General features: G+C 48.6%; 6 non-coding genes and 1 pseudogene across 6 annotated transcripts; all 7 read left to right on the forward strand.

Moving 5' to 3' along the window:
• The first annotated feature begins 301 nt into the window (after nucleotides 1–301).
• Nucleotides 302–492, forward strand: LOC141234262 (U2 spliceosomal RNA). The gene has a single exon (XR_012300245.1). It is a non-coding gene; the product is annotated as a U2 spliceosomal RNA (small nuclear RNA).
• A 1115-nt stretch (nucleotides 493–1607) lies between these two features.
• On the forward strand, nucleotides 1608–1798 carry LOC141234263 (U2 spliceosomal RNA). The gene has a single exon (XR_012300246.1). It is a non-coding gene; the product is annotated as a U2 spliceosomal RNA (small nuclear RNA).
• A 1115-nt stretch (nucleotides 1799–2913) lies between these two features.
• LOC141234466 (U2 spliceosomal RNA) lies at nucleotides 2914–3104 on the forward strand. The gene has a single exon (XR_012300445.1). It is a non-coding gene; the product is annotated as a U2 spliceosomal RNA (small nuclear RNA).
• A 1115-nt stretch (nucleotides 3105–4219) lies between these two features.
• On the forward strand, nucleotides 4220–4410 carry LOC141234264 (U2 spliceosomal RNA). The gene has a single exon (XR_012300247.1). It is a non-coding gene; the product is annotated as a U2 spliceosomal RNA (small nuclear RNA).
• A 1115-nt stretch (nucleotides 4411–5525) lies between these two features.
• Nucleotides 5526–5603, forward strand: LOC141234618 (U2 spliceosomal RNA; annotated as a pseudogene).
• A 5561-nt stretch (nucleotides 5604–11164) lies between these two features.
• Nucleotides 11165–11358, forward strand: LOC141234516 (U2 spliceosomal RNA). Its single transcript, XR_012300493.1, has one exon. It is a non-coding gene; the product is annotated as a U2 spliceosomal RNA (small nuclear RNA).
• Nucleotides 11359–12473: 1115 nt separating this feature from the next.
• Nucleotides 12474–12664, forward strand: LOC141234265 (U2 spliceosomal RNA). The gene has a single exon (XR_012300248.1). It is a non-coding gene; the product is annotated as a U2 spliceosomal RNA (small nuclear RNA).
• The last annotated feature ends 4176 nt before the right edge of the window (nucleotides 12665–16840 follow it).

Here is a 16840-nt window from a genome sequence, read left to right on the forward strand (position 1 = left end):
TCCTGCTAAGGGTAGACAGCTGCTCGTTCCACCCCACCCCCCGCCTTAATTGGTTCTCCTCCCTTCCAACGGTGTTGAGGCGGGTGGGAACAGCAGGGGGTGAAGGTGCTGTGTTTAAAGAGGTGGAGTTATGCAGATCTAAAACGCGTGGATTGCAGCAGCAGCAAGCCGAAAAGTGCAGGCATGTAAGGGATCTAGAGGTTGACAACATGTCTTCTTAACGGGAGTCCAGGAGCTCATCTCCACAAATGGACTTTTCAGGATCCTTTGGTGGCTCCGTAGTTTGAAACCAATTCTGGTTATCGCTTCTCGGCCTTTTGGCTAAGATCAAGTGTAGTATCTGTTCTTATCAGTTTAATATCTGATACGTCCCCTATCTGGGGACCATATATTAAATGGATTTTTAGAACAGGGAGATGGAAAAAGAGCTTGCTCTGTCCACTCCACGCATTGACCTGGTATTGCAGTATCTCCAGGACCGGTGCACCCCTTCTTTAATGCAGTTTCTAAAATCAGAAAGAATTGAATTCAATGTTTTTTGTTCATTTTGCTTGTTTGTCGGATTTTGGGATGGACTCTTTGGCTTTGCTTTTCTTCTCCTCATTGGATTTTTCATGTTCAAAGTTGCAGAAGCCAGATTACAAGCTCATTTTGGTTCAACTTCAGCAACTGTGCATTGCATTGCCATGTAATGTGATGCAATGCTATCTTTCTAGCTCTCCCATTTTACTTCCTTTTGGATAAACAGACATATTAGGCAAGCATTTTGGAGCTTTCACCTAAATAACTACAGGTGGTGAGATAAGCTGCACAATATAATTGACCTTTCAGTATATTGTTGCACACACACCATCTATTTAGCAAATGCCCTTGTTATCAACAGCAGCCTTTTAAACTCACCTGAGCTAACAGGTATGTGCGCTGGTTACTCTGCTGCGCTTAAAATTTCTTTTTTGGTTTGCTACAATGCCTTTTCTGAAACGTTGTCTCCTTCTGCTGGAACACTGACTTCTTTCATTTAATGCCTGCAGACTATAAAAGAGAACCCAACCCAAAAAGTTTGGTTGATTAGTCTGTGGCATTCTGTTAAACTGTTGCTTATGGCGGTCTCTGTGAGCTTCTCAGCGACATTCAGCCAGCCAGGTATCCTGCCTGCAGTAGATGGAATGTGGCAATGGAACGCTGGCTGCGCGTGTCATAATAGGCTCTGAGCCTTTATATACCTGTGCACAGCAGCAGCCACCTTCAGTCTGCTGCTGGACAGCCAGCAGCAGCAGCAGCAGGAGAGGTATGTAATCAGGAGCCCTCCTGCTAAGGGTAGACAGCTGCTCGTTCCACCCCACCCCCCGCCTTAATTGGTTCTCCTCCCTTCCAACGGTGTTGAGGCGGGTGGGAACAGCAGGGGGTGAAGGTGCTGTGTTTAAAGAGGTGGAGTTATGCAGATCTAAAACGCGTGGATTGCAGCAGCAGCAAGCCGAAAAGTGCAGGCATGTAAGGGATCTAGAGGTTGACAACATGTCTTCTTAACGGGAGTCCAGGAGCTCATCTCCACAAATGGACTTTTCAGGATCCTTTGGTGGCTCCGTAGTTTGAAACCAATTCTGGTTATCGCTTCTCGGCCTTTTGGCTAAGATCAAGTGTAGTATCTGTTCTTATCAGTTTAATATCTGATACGTCCCCTATCTGGGGACCATATATTAAATGGATTTTTAGAACAGGGAGATGGAAAAAGAGCTTGCTCTGTCCACTCCACGCATTGACCTGGTATTGCAGTATCTCCAGGACCGGTGCACCCCTTCTTTAATGCAGTTTCTAAAATCAGAAAGAATTGAATTCAATGTTTTTTGTTCATTTTGCTTGTTTGTCGGATTTTGGGATGGACTCTTTGGCTTTGCTTTTCTTCTCCTCATTGGATTTTTCATGTTCAAAGTTGCAGAAGCCAGATTACAAGCTCATTTTGGTTCAACTTCAGCAACTGTGCATTGCATTGCCATGTAATGTGATGCAATGCTATCTTTCTAGCTCTCCCTTTTTACTTCCTTTTGGATAAACAGACATATTAGGCAAGCATTTTGGAGCTTTCACCTAAATAACTACAGGTGGTGAGATAAGCTGCACAATATAATTGACCTTTCAGTATATTGTTGCACACACACCATCTATTTAGCAAATGCCCTTGTTATCAACAGCAGCCTTTTAAACTCACCTGAGCTAACAGGTATGTGCGCTGGTTACTCTGCTGCGCTTAAAATTTCTTTTTTGGTTTGCTACAATGCCTTTTCTGAAACGTTGTCTCCTTCTGCTGGAACACTGACTTCTTTCATTTAATGCCTGCAGACTATAAAAGAGAACCCAACCCAAAAAGTTTGGTTGATTAGTCTGTGGCATTCTGTTAAACTGTTGCTTATGGCGGTCTCTGTGAGCTTCTCAGCGACATTCAGCCAGCCAGGTATCCTGCCTGCAGTAGATGGAATGTGGCAATGGAACGCTGGCTGCGCGTGTCATAATAGGCTCTGAGCCTTTATATACCTGTGCACAGCAGCAGCCACCTTCAGTCTGCTGCTGGACAGCCAGCAGCAGCAGCAGCAGGAGAGGTATGTAATCAGGAGCCCTCCTTCTAAGGGTAGACAGCTGCTCGTTCCACCCCACCCCCCGCCTTAATTGGTTCTCCTCCCTTCCAACGGTGTTGAGGCGGGTGGGAACAGCAGGGGGTGAAGGTGCTGTGTTTAAAGAGGTGGAGTTATGCAGATCTAAAACGCGTGGATTGCAGCAGCAGCAAGCCGAAAAGTGCAGGCATGTAAGGGATCTAGAGGTTGACAACATGTCTTCTTAACGGGAGTCCAGGAGCTCATCTCCACAAATGGACTTTTCAGGATCCTTGGGTGGCTCCGTAGTTTGAAACCAATTCTGGTTATCGCTTCTCGGCCTTTTGGCTAAGATCAAGTGTAGTATCTGTTCTTATCAGTTTAATATCTGATACGTCCCCTATCTGGGGACCATATATTAAATGGATTTTTAGAACAGGGAGATGGAAAAAGAGCTTGCTCTGTCCACTCCACGCATTGACCTGGTATTGCAGTATCTCCAGGACCGTTGCACCCCTTCTTTAATGCAGTTTCTAAAATCAGAAAGAATTGAATTCAATGTTTTTTGTTCATTTTGCTTGTTTGTCGGATTTTGGGATGGACTCTTTGGCTTTGCTTTTCTTCTCCTCATTGGATTTTTCATGTTCAAAGTTGCAGAAGCCAGATTACAAGCTCATTTTGGTTCAACTTCAGCAACTGTGCATTGCATTGCCATGTAATGTGATGCAATGCTATCTTTCTAGCTCTCCCTTTTTACTTCCTTTTGGATAAACAGACATATTAGGCAAGCATTTTGGAGCTTTCACCTAAATAACTACAGGTGGTGAGATAAGCTGCACAATATAATTGACCTTTCAGTATATTGTTGCACACACACCATCTATTTAGCAAATGCCCTTGTTATCAACAGCAGCCTTTTAAACTCACCTGAGCTAACAGGTATGTGCGCTGGTTACTCTGCTGCGCTTAAAATTTCTTTTTTGGTTTGCTACAATGCCTTTTCTGAAACGTTGTCTCCTTCTGCTGGAACACTGACTTCTTTCATTTAATGCCTGCAGACTATAAAAGAGAACCCAACCCAAAAAGTTTGGTTGATTAGTCTGTGGCATTCTGTTAAACTGTTGCTTATGGCGGTCTCTGTGAGCTTCTCAGCGACATTCAGCCAGCCAGGTATCCTGCCTGCAGTAGATGGAATGTGGCAATGGAACGCTGGCTGCGCGTGTCATAATAGGCTCTGAGCCTTTATATACCTGTGCACAGCAGCAGCCACCTTCAGTCTGCTGCTGGACAGCCAGCAGCAGCAGCAGCAGGAGAGGTATGTAATCAGGAGCCCTCCTGCTAAGGGTAGACAGCTGCTCGTTCCACCCCACCCCCCGCCTTAATTGGTTCTCCTCCCTTCCAACGGTGTTGAGGCGGGTGGGAACAGCAGGGGGTGAAGGTGCTGTGTTTAAAGAGGTGGAGTTATGCAGATCTAAAACGCGTGGATTGCAGCAGCAGCAAGCCGAAAAGTGCAGGCATGTAAGGGATCTAGAGGTTGACAACATGTCTTCTTAACGGGAGTCCAGGAGCTCATCTCCACAAATGGACTTTTCAGGATCCTTGGGTGGCTCCGTAGTTTGAAACCAATTCTGGTTATCGCTTCTCGGCCTTTTGGCTAAGATCAAGTGTAGTATCTGTTCTTATCAGTTTAATATCTGATACGTCCCCTATCTGGGGACCATATATTAAATGGATTTTTAGAACAGGGAGATGGAAAAAGAGCTTGCTCTGTCCACTCCACGCATTGACCTGGTATTGCAGTATCTCCAGGACCGGTGCACCCCTTCTTTAATGCAGTTTCTAAAATCAGAAAGAATTGAATTCAATGTTTTTTGTTCATTTTGCTTGTTTGTCGGATTTTGGGATGGACTCTTTGGCTTTGCTTTTCTTCTCCTCATTGGATTTTTCATGTTCAAAGTTGCAGAAGCCAGATTACAAGCTCATTTTGGTTCAACTTCAGCAACTGTGCATTGCATTGCCATGTAATGTGATGCAATGCTATCTTTCTAGCTCTCCCTTTTTACTTCCTTTTGGATAAACAGACATATTAGGCAAGCATTTTGGAGCTTTCACCTAAATAACTACAGGTGGTGAGATAAGCTGCACAATATAATTGACCTTTCAGTATATTGTTGCACACACACCATCTATTTAGCAAATGCCCTTGTTATCAACAGCAGCCTTTTAAACTCACCTGAGCTAACAGGTATGTGCGCTGGTTACTCTGCTGCGCTTAAAATTTCTTTTTTGGTTTGCTACAATGCCTTTTCTGAAACGTTGTCTCCTTCTGCTGGAACACTGACTTCTTTCATTTAATGCCTGCAGACTATAAAAGAGAACCCAACCCAAAAAGTTTGGTTGATTAGTCTGTGGCATTCTGTTAAACTGTTGCTTATGGCGGTCTCTGTGAGCTTCTCAGCGACATTCAGCCAGCCAGGTATCCTGCCTGCAGTAGATGGAATGTGGCAATGGAACGCTGGCTGCGCGTGTCATAATAGGCTCTGAGCCTTTATATACCTGTGCACAGCAGCAGCCACCTTCAGTCTGCTGCTGGACAGCCAGCAGCAGCAGCAGCAGGAGAGATATGTAATCAGGAGCCCTCCTGCTAAGGGTAGACAGCTGCTCGTTCCACCCCACCCCCCGCCTTAATTGGTTCTCCTCCCTTCCAACGGTGTTGAGGCGGGTGGGAACAGCAGGGGGTGAAGGTGCTGTGTTTAAAGAGGTGGAGTTATGCAGATCTAAAACGCGTGGATTGCAGCAGCAGCAAGCCGAAAAGTGCAGGCATGTAAGGGATCTAGAGGTTGACAACATGTCTTCTTAACGGGAGTCCAGGAGCTCATCTCCACAAATGGACTTTTCAGGATCCTTGGGTGGCTCCGTAGTTTGAAACCAATTCTGGTTATCGCTTCTCGGCCTTTTGGCTAAGATCAAGTGTAGTATCTGTTCTTTTAAGAACTCAAGAGCTACGATCTACACTTGACGAGAGCGATCGAACTCGGAAGGAGAAGAGCTTCGGATCCCAGCTGACATCGGAGAACGAAGGCGGATATCGGTGGGAGGAAGAAGCTCTAAAGAATCCAGAAGAAGACGAAGACTCGGAGAAGAATCGGGCTGTCCTGTGGAATCTTCGAGGAAGAAAATCATCGAGACAAAGACCTTTCGGGGAATTTGTCCAGAACACGACGGGAGAAGAATCTGCATAGCTCCACCCATTCCGGGCAGAGTTCCAGATCCAGCTCCAAGAAGTAACTGCATGAGGAAAGCCATGGCAAGCGCTGCGAGGAAGGCCGAAAAGAAGAGCCTGGAGCTGGGGACAGCCAGGAGGGCCCAGCCAGGAGCCGATTCTGACCCCAAGGACTCTGCCTCCACGACTGGCCAGCAGAAGGGACCCCAGAAGCCCCGCCACGAAGCTCCAGCCCTGGAGCCATGGATGCGGCAGACGGTGGCCCTGAAGCTGAAGGAAGTGGATGGGAGGGTGCCGGACATGTCCTCGGACGTGTTCTGCCAGAAGATGCTGCTGGATCGAGGCTTCTCCAGGTCGGACACCCTCAGCATCCAGACCTTCTTGACGGGGATCTTCTTCATCACCTTCGCCACTGTGAACACCTGCAGGAGGTTCTGGGAAATGGTAAGCGCAAAAGGACCGGATAATTCTTTCTCTGCCTTTACAGGTAGCTGCCCTATCCAGAGGGATGAAAGGAGGATCACGGTCTCCATGCGCAACCCGCACACCCCAGGCCAAGACATCTGTACCTTCCTGAGACGCTTCTGTTTGGTTGTGAAGGAACCCTCTCACATCCTGAATGGACTCGGCTTCTGGACAGGTAAGTGGTCGGTGACCGTTAGACTTCACAGGGACCTGGCGTACTCAGACGGACTTCGGCACCTGCCCCCGACATTCTCCCTGGGCAACTCCTACGGCCTCATCTATTACCCGGACATGCCGCGGAACTGCAGGAGATGCGGCAAGAACGGCCACGAGATGAAGGACTGCAAGGAGGATGCCTGCAGGATTTGTCGAGTGACGGGACACAGCTCGAAGGACTGCCCGAAGAAGACGTCCTGCAACCTGTGTGGGCTGGCGGCTCATCTGTACAAGGATTGCCCCAGGCGTGAGAGATCCTGGGCATCGGTGGTTGCGACGACCCCAGCTACGGAGGACAAGGCCCCGACGACCAGGCCTGTGAAGGTCAAGGACGCGACGACCAAGGCCCCAGCGGCCAAGGCCGAGACGACCAAGGCCAAAGCGGTCAAGGAGTCGGTGGCCAAAGCCACAGCGACGGTCCCAGCAGCTCCGAAGCAGAAGAAAAAGTCAAAGGAGGGTAAGAGTTCTGTCACCCCTCTCTCGATCCCTCCCCCTGCCACCCCCGTCCAATCCCCCCCCACCCCGGCCACCCCTGCTGAGGATTCCACTTCCTCTTCCTCCTTCCCCTACTCCTCAGCAGGTGTCCTTTCCCCTGCCCCGGCAGCCACTCTCCCTCCCCAGACCATGGTAGCGGTGGAATTAACCTTTCCTCCACCCGCCGCTATCTATTCCGAGGAGGATTTTCCCCTTCTTGTCTCCCCAGTTCCAACCCGGGGAACGAGGAAGGTGGAGGACAGCCCTGCTACTGAATCCTCCAAAAAGAAGATTCTGGATTTCGTAGGCGAAAAGGAGGATACCCTCCCTGAGCCAGAAGAGATGGAGCACATGGTTGAGACCCTGGTGGCCGAGCCAGAAGAGGAGGAACTGGTGGTCGCCGAGATCGAGGCCGCGCTGCTTGACCAGATGGAGGAAGAGGGCCTGCTGGTGATCCCGTCACCAGCAGTCAACACCGACGAGGGACCACCCGACCGGAGTGGTAACTAAGGTGTATTGCCTGCGCTAACTTTTTCTTTTTTCCCTACATGATGGCTAATAACTTATTTTCCATTAATGTCAGGAGCATCAAGGACAAGTTCAGACGTCAGACTATTTATGCCTTCCTTACTTCCCAGTTGTGTGATGTTTATATGTTGCAGGAATGTTCCCTTCCCTCCTCTAGGTCCTTCAAACATCTGGCCAGGGAGTGGTCCCACGGTCCATCCTACTGGTCCGGTGGGGGTGACTGCAAGTCTGCGGGGGTCGCAATTCTGATCAGGGGGGGCGCATTCACGCTTGAGTCCGTCCAGGAGCTCATCTGCGGCAGGGCTCTTGTTGTAGATGGCAACTGGGCGGGAGAACCTGTCAGGTTCATCAACGTGTATGCGTCCCCACTGAAGAATGAGCGTTTGGAGCTTTTCCAGACCCTGCGGCTTCAGCTTGCCACCACCAGGACCTTAGTGATGGCCGGGGATTTCAACTGCCCCATCGAGGAGGACGGTCGTAGTTCTGGCACATCTGCCAAGTTGGACATCACGTCCAAGCTGCTCATCGAGATGGTAACCGAGGCCTCTCTTCAGGACGTGGTGGGCTCCATGGGGAGAGGCTCCACGAACTATTCGTGGAGCCGACCCGATGGCTCACTCCGCTCCAGGATTGACTTTGTGTTCACCTCTCGGGCAGTCAGGCAGAGTAGGCACTCGATGGTCTCCTGCTTCTTCTCCGACCACAGAGCCATTCACTTACAAGGTGTCCTCGGCGACGGTTTTCCGTCCGGCCCCGGCTCCTGGAAGCTGAATTGTGCTCTGCTGGCTCAGGATGAAGTCGTGGAGGAGCTGAGAGCAGCCTACGCAATGTGGCAGTCCTACAAGGGTAGCTTCCAAACAGTCTCTGATTGGTGGGAATATGTTAAACTTGAGTTTCGCTGTTTCTTTCAGGCCAAGGGTCGACAACAGGCGTGTGAGAAGAGGAGGGACTTCAGAGGGCTGCAGCGCGAGCTGCGGTCGCTGCAGGACCTTCTTCACTGCGGCTGGGACGTGAGGGAGGAGCTGGAGGAGACCAAGAAGAGCCTGAAAAGGCACTTTGAGGAGGAGTCCAAGCGAATCATCTTCCGTTCCAAAGTGGAGAATCTGGAGAAGGGTGAGAAATGTAACTCATTCTTTTTCAGGAAACTTCATGCCGGTCACACGCCCCTGAACGAGCTGCGAGACGAGAGCGGAAACATGCGACGTGGGAAGGAGGACGTGATGAGGGTCGTCAGCGACTTCTACAGCGAACTCTACTCCCACAAGACTACCGACCCCGACGCTGCTGATAAGTTCCTGTCAGGTATCACTAACCATCTTGATCCTGCAGGCACGGCAGCCTTGGACAAACCTCTGATGGTGGGCGAATTGCTCTCTGCCGCTAAATCCTTTAGGACCGGCAGGACCCCGGGCAGTGATGGTCTTCCAGCGGAGCTCTATGTAGCGCTGGGAGACCTCATCTGTCCGGACCTGTTGGACCTGTACGAGGAGATGGTGGTGGAGGGTAGAATGCCTCCATCTTTGAGGGAAGGAATGGTCACGATCCTGTACAAGCGGAAGGGAGAGAGGTGCGACCTGAGGAATTGGCGTCCCATCACTCTGCTCAACGTGGACTACAAGATCCTGGCCAAGGCTATGGCGACACGACTTAAGACGGTCATCGGACGGATCATCCACCCGGACCAGACCTGCGGCATTCCTGGACGTCGCATCGCAGACAGCCTCGCTCTCGTGCGGGACACGGTCGAGTACATCAAGGTCCGCCGCGCACACGCGGCCCTGGTCTCCTTGGATCAGGAGAAGGCCTTCGACCGGGTTTCCCACGAGTTCATGGGCCGAGCTCTGCACCGGTTAGGTTTGGGTAACATGTTTTGTTCGTATGTCCGTCTGATGTATTTTGATATCCACAGCTCGGTGTTGGTGAACGGCTGGAAGACTGACCCCTTCCCTGTCCTCTCTGGGGTCAGACAAGGCTGCCCTCTATCACCTCTTCTTTTTGTTTGTGTTATAGAACTCTTCGCAGAGGCTATCCGGCAGAATGGAGAGATCAGAGGGATCACCGCACCGGGTCCGGGACGACACGAGGTCAAGTGCTCGCTCTACATGGACGACGTCACCGTCTTCTGCGCTGATCGTGGTTCAGTCGACGCCCTCGTCCAGACGTGTGAGAGGTTCGGCCGGGCTTCAGGGGCCAAAGTCAACTGCAGGAAGTCGGAAGCCATGCTCTTCGGGGATTGGCAGCCGGCCTCCTCCGCCCCCTTCCCCTTCAACATTCAACCGGATTTCCTCAAGGTGCTGGGAGTCTGGTTCGGGAAGGAAGGAGCGGCCCTCAAGTCCTGGCAAGAACGCTTGGCCAAGGTGAAGCAACGGATCGGACTCTGGAGCCTCAGACACCTCACTTGTGAGGGTAAGGCACTCATCCTACGTAATGAGGTCCTGCCCGTCTTGCAGTACACGGCGCAGGCCTGGCCCCCACACGTCACTGTGTGCAGGGCCATTACCAGGACAGTGTTTCACTTTGTCTGGGGATCCAAGATGGACAGAGTCAGGCGGGCCGTCATGTACAAGGAGCCTCGCAAGGGTGGGAAGGGCGTTCCAGATATCCCCACCCTCCTGAGATCCTCTTTTGTGTGTGATTGTGTCCGCCGGACTTTGCAAGTCAAGAATGGCTCCGCGGGCAGGTCCATGTCTCGCTTCTTCCTGCTTCCTCTTTGGAGGCGACTCGGCTGGGACAAGTGGGACAGCTCCTTCCCCTACAACTGGACGACGCCATGGTTCTACGGAGACGTCGTTCGATTTGTGGGGGAGCATCAACTGGAGGGACTCAAGCCTGACTTGTGGAAGCCCAAAACTATCCACAAGCTAATCAGAGCCAAGGATGACGTGGAGAACATCACAGGACTTCACCAGGACACGCTGGAGACTGTGTGGACAAATGTGTCGTCTGACAGGCTGACCAACGGGCACAAGGACTTGTCGTGGATGGCGATTCAGGGCGGACTGCCCGTCCGGTCATTCATGCATGCCCGGAACCTGTGCAAGACCCGGTACTGCCCAAGGTGCCCCTTCGTGGAGGAAACATCTTTGCACACTTTTTGGGACTGCGGATTTGCACAGCGCCTATTGACTGCACTTGAGGACGACCTGAGGAACTCTGTCCCCAGGGCGAGCCTATCGCACCATTCTGTGCTTTACGGACTCTTCCCTGGGGTTCATACCGTCGGAGCCATCCAGGAGGCTTGGCGCCTTATGAACTGCTTCAAGGATGCCGTTTGGGTCGCCAGGAACCGGCTCATCTTGAGGAGGGAGAGGATGTCCATCCAGGACTGCCGCAGGCTGATCCACAGCCTGCTCAGAGACTATTCCATCATGGACGGTCCGGAGGACGAGGACGAGGACTAAACCCCTCCTCCCCCTCTCCCCTTATGTGTCTTGTCTTTCAATAAAGCTTCGGGCCTGTGATTTTCCCCTCCCCATCCCCTTTTTCCCAATCCCCATCCCTTATCACGGTTCGTCGTACTGTATTGGTTGACATGCTTTTTCTTTCAGATTGAGTGTTTTGTGTAGCATAGGGGTGTGATGTGTCTAGTTAGTGCGTCGTATCCTCATGCTATGTAAATATGATGTAGAATTCTGTGTGTACTGGGCTGCGGCACTGTACACTGTCTGTTAACTTATTTTTTGTGCTAATAAAAGATATATTCAATCAAAAAAATCTGTTCTTATCAGTTTAATATCTGATACGTCCCCTATCTGGGGACCATATATTAAATGGATTTTTAGAACAGGGAGATGGAAAAAGAGCTTGCTCTGTCCACTCCACGCATTGACCTGGTATTGCAGTATCTCCAGGACCGGTGCACCCCTTCTTTAATGCAGTTTCTAAAATCAGAAAGAATTGAATTCAATGTTTTTTGTTCATTTTGCTTGTTTGTCGGATTTTGGGATGGACTCTTTGGCTTTGCTTTTCTTCTCCTCATTGGATTTTTCATGTTCAAAGTTGCAGAAGCCAGATTACAAGCTCATTTTGGTTCAACTTCAGCAACTGTGCATTGCATTGCCATGTAATGTGATGCAATGCTATCTTTCTAGCTCTCCCTTTTTACTTCCTTTTGGATAAACAGACATATTAGGCAAGCATTTTGGAGCTTTCACCTAAATAACTACAGGTGGTGAGATAAGCTGCACAATATAATTGACCTTTCAGTATATTGTTGCACACACACCATCTATTTAGCAAATGCCCTTGTTATCAACAGCAGCCTTTTAAACTCACCTGAGCTAACAGGTATGTGCGCTGGTTACTCTGCTGCGCTTAAAATTTCTTTTTTGGTTTGCTACAATGCCTTTTCTGAAACGTTGTCTCCTTCTGCTGGAACACTGACTTCTTTCATTTAATGCCTGCAGACTATAAAAGAGAACCCAACCCAAAAAGTTTGGTTGATTAGTCTGTGGCATTCTGTTAAACTGTTGCTTATGGCGGTCTCTGTGAGCTTCTCAGCGACATTCAGCCAGCCAGGTATCCTGCCTGCAGTAGATGGAATGTGGCAATGGAACGCTGGCTGCGCGTGTCATAATAGGCTCTGAGCCTTTATATACCTGTGCACAGCAGCAGCCACCTTCAGTCTGCTGCTGGACAGCCAGCAGCAGCAGCAGCAGGAGAGGTATGTAATCAGGAGCCCTCCTGCTAAGGGTAGACAGCTGCTCGTTCCACCCCACCCCCCGCCTTAATTGGTTCTCCTCCCTTCCAACGGTGTTGAGGCGGGTGGGAACAGCAGGGGGTGAAGGTGCTGTGTTTAAAGAGGTGGAGTTATGCAGATCTAAAACGCGTGGATTGCAGCAGCAGCAAGCCGAAAAGTGCAGGCATGTAAGGGATCTAGAGGTTGACAACATGTCTTCTTAACGGGAGTCCAGGAGCTCATCTCCACAAATGGACTTTTCAGGATCCTTGGGTGGCTCCGTAGTTTGAAACCAATTCTGGTTATCGCTTCTCGGCCTTTTGGCTAAGATCAAGTGTAGTATCTGTTCTTATCAGTTTAATATCTGATACGTCCCCTATCTGGGGACCATATATTAAATGGATTTTTAGAACAGGGAGATGGAAAAAGAGCTTGCTCTGTCCACTCCACGCATTGACCTGGTATTGCAGTATCTCCAGGACCGGTGCACCCCTTCTTTAATGCAGTTTCTAAAATCAGAAAGAATTGAATTCAATGTTTTTTGTTCATTTTGCTTGTTTGTCGGATTTTGGGATGGACTCTTTGGCTTTGCTTTTCTTCTCCTCATTGGATTTTTCATGTTCAAAGTTGCAGAAGCCAGATTACAAGCTCATTTTGGTTCAACTTCAGCAACTGTGCATTGCATTGCCATGTAATGTGATGCAATGCTATCTTTCTAGCTCTCCCTTTTTACTTCCTTTTGGATAAACAGACATATTAGGCAAGCATTTTGGAGCTTTCACCTAAATAACTACAGGTGGTGAGATAAGCTGCACAATATAATTGACCTTTCAGTATATTGTTGCACACACACCATCTATTTAGCAAATGCCCTTGTTATCAACAGCAGCCTTTTAAACTCACCTGAGCTAACAGGTATGTGCGCTGGTTACTCTGCTGCGCTTAAAATTTCTTTTTTGGTTTGCTACAATGCCTTTTCTGAAACGTTGTCTCCCTCTGCTGGAACACTGACTTCTTTCATTTAATGCCTGCAGACTATAAAAGAGAACCCAACCCAAAAAGTTTGGTTGATTAGTCTGTGGCATTCTGTTAAACTGTTGCTTATGGCGGTCTCTGTGAGCTTCTCAGCGACATTCAGCCAGCCAGGTATCCTGCCTGCAGTAGATGGAATGTGGCAATGGAACGCTGGCTGCGCGTGTCATAATAGGCTCTGAGCCTTTATATACCTGTGCACAGCAGCAGCCACCTTCAGTCTGCTGCTGGACAGCCAGCAGCAGCAGCAGCAGGAGAGGTATGTAATCAGGAGCCCTCCTGCTAAGGGTAGACAGCTGCTCGTTCCACCCCACCCCCCGCCTTAATTGGTTCTCCTCCCTTCCAACGGTGTTGAGGCGGGTGGGAACAGCAGGGGGTGAAGGTGCTGTGTTTAAAGAGGTGGAGTTATGCAGATCTAAAACGCGTGGATTGCAGCAGCAGCAAGCCGAAAAGTGCAGGCATGTAAGGGATCTAGAGGTTGACAACATGTCTTCTTAACGGGAGTCCAGGAGCTCATCTCCACAAATGGACTTTTCAGGATCCTTGGGTGGCTCCGTAGTTTGAAACCAATTCTGGTTATCGCTTCTCGGCCTTTTGGCTAAGATCTTATGACTGTACCTTGATTGGTGCGAGTCTCCTGGAGGAATCCGGACCCTTTTGTGGAGGATTTTCTGCTTTTTCCTGTGGTATTCCATACCGACAGAATCCAAGATGTCTTTTGTGAAGAACACCATCCGTTTGTCCGTGGATCCATCTGACCAGAACAAGAACAACGTGGTTTTCATTGTCCAAGACATCGTTGAAGGCAAAGCTGGAGCAAGACGTTCTGAGATCTTCAGTGTCAACGAATTTTCACGTCAAGGTAATTATGACGTTACCTTTATGGACCAGGATGTTTGCCTTAATGTCTTTGAATGGCTCCGTGGTCACTCTAGTGACCCCTGCTTGGAAGGAGTTAGATGGGAACCTTTGTTTGGTCTGCAAGAAAAGGAGGTGACTGTGACTGTCTATAACCCTTTTACAGACCCTGAGCTGCTGGAGTGCTTCCTCTCTCGCTACTGTGAATATGTGCGGAAGGGAGTGAAGCAAGTCAATTGTCTAGGAATCTTTAACTGCCAGTATAAATTCCGTGTGAAATTGAAAAGGGATCCTGACAGTGTGGGGGGCTTTAGACACCCTCCATCAAATTTTTCCGTTGCAGGCCATAGAGGTTTCCTCTTTTACCCAGGCCAGCCCATGTTTTGCCGTAGATGCTTTTCTTTCGGACATACCATGGTAACATGCCTTAAAGGGCAGTGTTGCCGAAATTGCAGAAAGGAGGGGCATATGGCCAACCAGTGTCCAGAGGCCAAGTCCTGTGATGTCTGTGGGAGTAGTGATCACATGTATAAGGACTGTCCTATGAGTGCACCTAGACGTTCTGATAAAGAACAGAAGGAGGAGGAGCTGGAGAGGAGGCAGATGGCAAGCGCACTGAAAGTGCTGGAAAGATTGGAGAGGGAGGAGAGAGAGGGAAGGAGGCGGGAAACTGGTAGAGCCACTCCCTCTACGGCGCCAGAGGAGGTGTCCCTGAGACCATGTTCTTCTTCTGCTGAAGAAATGAGGAAGAAGCGGAGGGAAGAAAAGGAGTTCTGGAGGGAAGTGGCAAAGGTGGAGAAAAAGCCAGTGTCTGCGAGAATATCTAGGAAAGTGGTGGAAGCAGAGCTGCCTGAGATGATGACTTTTGGAGAGGCAATGGACGCAACAGGATGTGAAGTGCAAATCTCGGAACCCGACAGTCCTGAACACCCTTCGGGTCCTGAAAACATTGAAGATTTTTCTTCGGAGGATGATAGGGGTGCAAAGAAGAGTCGTAGGGAGGATGGTGGGGGCAGTGATGATGCAGATTTTAGTGAGCCTCAGAGGAAGATCAGAACTGCCAGAATGAGGAGTGTGGCTGGTGAAGCCAGCGGGTCGGAAACCAGCTGTTCTGTTCTGATGGCGGAGGAGGATAGTGGTGGTGCTGGATAGTGTCACCATATAATATTGTAAATGTTTTTTCTTTTTGTCCTCTTGTGAGCTTTGGTTTAGGCCAAAGGCTATTTCTTTGTGTAATTGGTGAAGGAGTAGAAGTATTATGGGATTTACCATAGTGTCCCAAAACGTAAGAGTGTTTAAAAGTAAAGTAAGAAGAGCTGCTATTTTTGAGTTTTTAGCTATGCAAAATGCATCTATTTTTTGTTTACAAGAATGTGGGGTAGTGGATGGTGTGAAAGGGGATGAATGGTCTTATGGAGCGTCTGTGTGGTCGGGGAGTGCATGTAATAAGAATGATGGTGTGGGTATTTTGGTTAAAGGAAGGGAGGTTGTTTTGAGTGATTATTTGGTTATTGAGGTGGGGAGATGTATCCTTGCTAATTTTGTATACAAGAATGTAAAGTTTTGTGTTATTAATGTTTATGCGCCAGTTGAAAAAAATGAGCGCAAAAATTTATTTGAAAAAATTAAGCTTTTTGTTCCAGGAAGAATACCTGTGGTAATTGTGGGTGATATGAACTGTGATGTGGGGAGAGTGAATGTGGATGTGTCTGGGAAAGCATTATTGGAGTTAGTGAATGATTTTGGGTTGTGTGATATGCAGCGCGTGTGTAACATGAATCCTTTGTTGAACACTTTCTTTTCTGAGAGTGGTAGGGTACAATCCAGATTGGATTATTGTTTTATTTCTAAAAATATGGTTTCTGTTAATTATAGGCAGGAAAACGTTCTTTTTTCAGATCATGTGTGTATGTTGTGTGAGTTGGATATAAAAGTTGATGGAGTGTTTGGGAGAGGATTGTGGAAGTTAAATGTTAAACTGTTAGAGAATGAAGATGTGAGAAAGGAGTATGAAAGGCGGTATGAAGAATGGTGTAAGCATAAAAATGAGTTTGGGAATGTTTGTGAGTGGTGGGACTGGGTGAAGAAACAAACAAAAATGTTCTTTAAAAATTTAGGATACAAGTATGCAGCAATTAAAAGAGAGAGTTTTGTTAAACTGAACGCGCGGTTGAGCGTTTTGTATAAGTTAAGGGAAGGAGGAGTTGAGGTGGAGGAGGATATTTTAGAGGTAAAAAAGGAGATTAGTGAGTTTTTGTTGGAGAGAGGGAGAAGCATAGTGTTTAGGGCAAAGATTGATAAGATGGAGCAGGATGAGAAATGTTCTCGGTTTTTCTTTAAAAAAGTTTTTGGAAAGAAACAGAGTATGAGCGTGGTGTATGGAGCAGATGGAAGTGAGGTGAGTGGAGAGGATATGTGTGAAGAGGTGGCTAAGTTTTATGAGGATCTGTATGCAGTGAAACAGAGGGATGAATGTTTGGAGAATGATGTTTTGAGTGTGTTAGAGAGTAAGTTGAGTGAAGCAGAAAGAGAGAGAGTGATGGGTGAGGTGACTGGTGATGAGGTATGGAAGGTTATGTGTAGTATGGCTTTGAATAAGACGCCGGGGGAGGATGGCCTCCCAGTAGAATTTTATCGTGTGATGTGGGGTGTGATTGGTAAGGACTTTGTGGATGTATGTAAGTATATGTGGGGAAACATGGAGGTGACTGAGAGTATGCGTGCAGGTATGGTTGTGTTAATTCCTAAGAAAGGGGATTTGAAAAGTCTGAGGAATTGGAG

The sequence above is a fragment of the Phyllobates terribilis genome, unplaced genomic scaffold (genome assembly GCF_046119375.1).
Source record: "Phyllobates terribilis strain yellow unplaced genomic scaffold, ASM4611937v1 Scaffold_636__1_contigs__length_917067, whole genome shotgun sequence".
In the NCBI taxonomy this organism is placed as follows: Eukaryota; Metazoa; Chordata; class Amphibia; order Anura; family Dendrobatidae; genus Phyllobates; species Phyllobates terribilis.